Genomic DNA, 2802 nt, shown 5'->3' on the forward strand with positions numbered 1-2802 from the left:
TGAAATTGGGGGTTTAATTCCAATTTTTAAGTTTGGTAGACCCTTTAATATCAAGAATTAGAATTGGAATTAGAATTTCAATGAAATTTAAAGTGTAATTTTACCGTTCTCAATTCTACTATTTTTAGCTCAAATTTGTAATTTTAATTTTTTTTTATGTTTTTTCAAACAAAATAACTTAATATTTTATCATTTAAAACACGATTAAAATTCTCAATTGATAATTTTATTTTTGAATTTATGGGTTAAAGTATCATAATTTAGTAAGTTAACATTTTGAACTGATATATATATTTTTAATTTAAAAAGTTAACATTTTGAACCGAAATTTTGTTTTTGAATTTAGAAAGTTAAAATGTCGAATCGATATATATATATATATATTTTTAAATTATGAAGTTAATATTTTGAACCGATATTTTTTAATAAAGATCAAAACTTAAATTATATATATATATTATATTATTAAGAAAATAATATTAATATTTTATATGTTCTTATGTATATATAAAATAACATTATCAAATATAAGTGACGACGAGAAGAAAAAAAATTATCATGTAAGAAGTTAAAAAGAAAATCGAACGTTCTGTCGGAACATATATATATATATAGTCATTATGTTCCGAACATGTTTTCTCTCTCTAACATAATAAAAATATATATATTTCATAGTGGCTTAATTTTTTCAAGTAGTTGTCAAGTAAGAAGTAAGGAGTAGATGTCCCCAACATTGCGCTCTATATATTGCTCTATAAAAAATATTTGTAAAAAGATTTATATACATTTTATAATGTTATTTTATATATAAATATAATATTATATATAAATATAAAATTGAATAAAGAGAAAAATATATAAAATATATGAATAATAATAGAGAGAACGGAGTTGAGGGTGACGACTCCGCACTACCCCACTTGGCAAAAAAAAATTATCATGTAAAAAGTTATAATGAAAAAATTATAAAAAAAAATCATGTTTTTGAAAGAATGGTTTCGAACTTGGCTATGTTCTTGATAGAATCTTCCTGAACATGGTCATATTCAAACATAATGATCTCGAACATGGTCAAGTTCTTGAAAAAATGCTCCCGAATATGGTCATGTTTTGACAGAATGCTTCCGAACATGGTCATTTTCTTGACATAATGCTTCTCTCATTAACTTTTTACATTTATAGTTTTTTCTCTCTAACTTTTTATATGATACATGATCAATTTTTTTTTTTCATAGTGACTTATTTTTTTCACGTAACTGTAAGGTTTGGGGTCACTGAAATCTCTGTCCTTTGTGTGGCTCTCCCTATCCTTATTCAAAATATATATATATATATAGTGTGTAATATACTAATATGTATAATGTTATATCTATATTTAATTATGTTTTAAATATTCTTTTTATGTAAGATTTTGTTTCAAATAGTTATTTATATATTTATTTTTATTTAAAATAGTGAGACTATTTTAAATAATATAATGTTCAAGAGAAAATGAGCAAGGGAATTACACGTCATTTGATTAACTGAAAAGTAATAAAACAAATTTCTTCACGTCATTCCCTTCCCATCCCAATTTCCCTCCCTTTTTGGGTTAAAATTTGTTTGATTATGATTATTTGTATGACAATTATTTTCTATTATATTGTTTGGTGCAAAATATTATATTTACCCATGAGGTTTGAATAGTTCTTTATTTTTATTTTATCCACTATCTAAAAATCAGTTATGTTACGTGTACCCATAATCTTTAAATTGTTTCATATTTAGTCAAACAAAATAAAAAATATAACAGTATTAAAAAAAAATTATTATGTAAGTTGTACAATAATTATTTAAGCAGTTGAGTCAATCCAGACTCGGCCAACAGCTTTCCTAGGGACTCAGCCGAACTCACATGATACTTAACTTTCCCATGAGACACAAACACTTCAGCCAGCTCAAGCTTCTCCGGTGTAAGACTAGTGCTATCCATAGTCTTACTCAACACCTTAATAGCAAGCTGAACAGCTTCCTTCCTCGTGATATCATCCTTATAATCCTGCTTAAGCATCGATTGTGCAGCCTGATTATTCGCGCCAATGGCCGCAGCCTTCCAACCGCCATAGTTCCCACTAGGGTCACTAGTGTAAAGCTGGAACCCATAATTCTTATCCCAACCTGCAAAAAGAAACGAAACACCAAACGGGCGGAGCTCACCATACTGAGTGTACGTAACCTTGCTTTGTATCGCAGAGATATTGAACCAACTGTTGTACAGGCATTGGCTTTTGGTAGGCAAATGTGTAACGTTGAGCTTGAACCCTAGCTGTGTTGATGAGGATATTTGCACCCGACATTATGCCTGCAACAGCGCAGGCTACGTGATCGTCGATCTTGTACATCTTTTAGGTTTGGAGAAGTTTGGATGTGACTTTCATTTCACCGACGAGAACAACGCCATCTTTTGATAGAATTCCAATGGCAGAACCAACGTTTCCTATTGCTTCCATTGCATATTCAACTTGGTAAAGACGACCTTCTGGCCGGGAGAAGATTGTTGTGCGACTGTCGTACCTTGAGACATCTGTAAGATCAAAGAAAACCCGTTTTAATCCATATATCAGATATAATGTAGAAAATATATTTTATCAATGAAAATGGTTCACTAGTAAAAAAAAATACCATATACCGATCTTACCAATTGGTATAAGCCAATACTGATTGGTTATATACCAATCGCTCTCAATCAGCAGAGCCTTCTCATTCTTACCTTAATAAACAACGACGATTTGTAGATAACCAATCGCTACAAGCTTATAACGA

The 2802-nt window shown here is 29.4% G+C and overlaps 1 pseudogene; it reads right to left on the reverse strand.

Moving 5' to 3' along the window:
* Positions 1-1828: 1828 nt before the first annotated feature.
* On the reverse strand, positions 1829-2597 carry LOC124934534 (annotated as a pseudogene).
* Between the last annotated feature and the right edge of the window lie 205 nt (positions 2598-2802).

The sequence above is a fragment of the Impatiens glandulifera genome, chromosome 4, assembly GCF_907164915.1.
Source record: "Impatiens glandulifera chromosome 4, dImpGla2.1, whole genome shotgun sequence".
NCBI classification, from domain to species: Eukaryota; Viridiplantae; Streptophyta; class Magnoliopsida; order Ericales; family Balsaminaceae; genus Impatiens; species Impatiens glandulifera.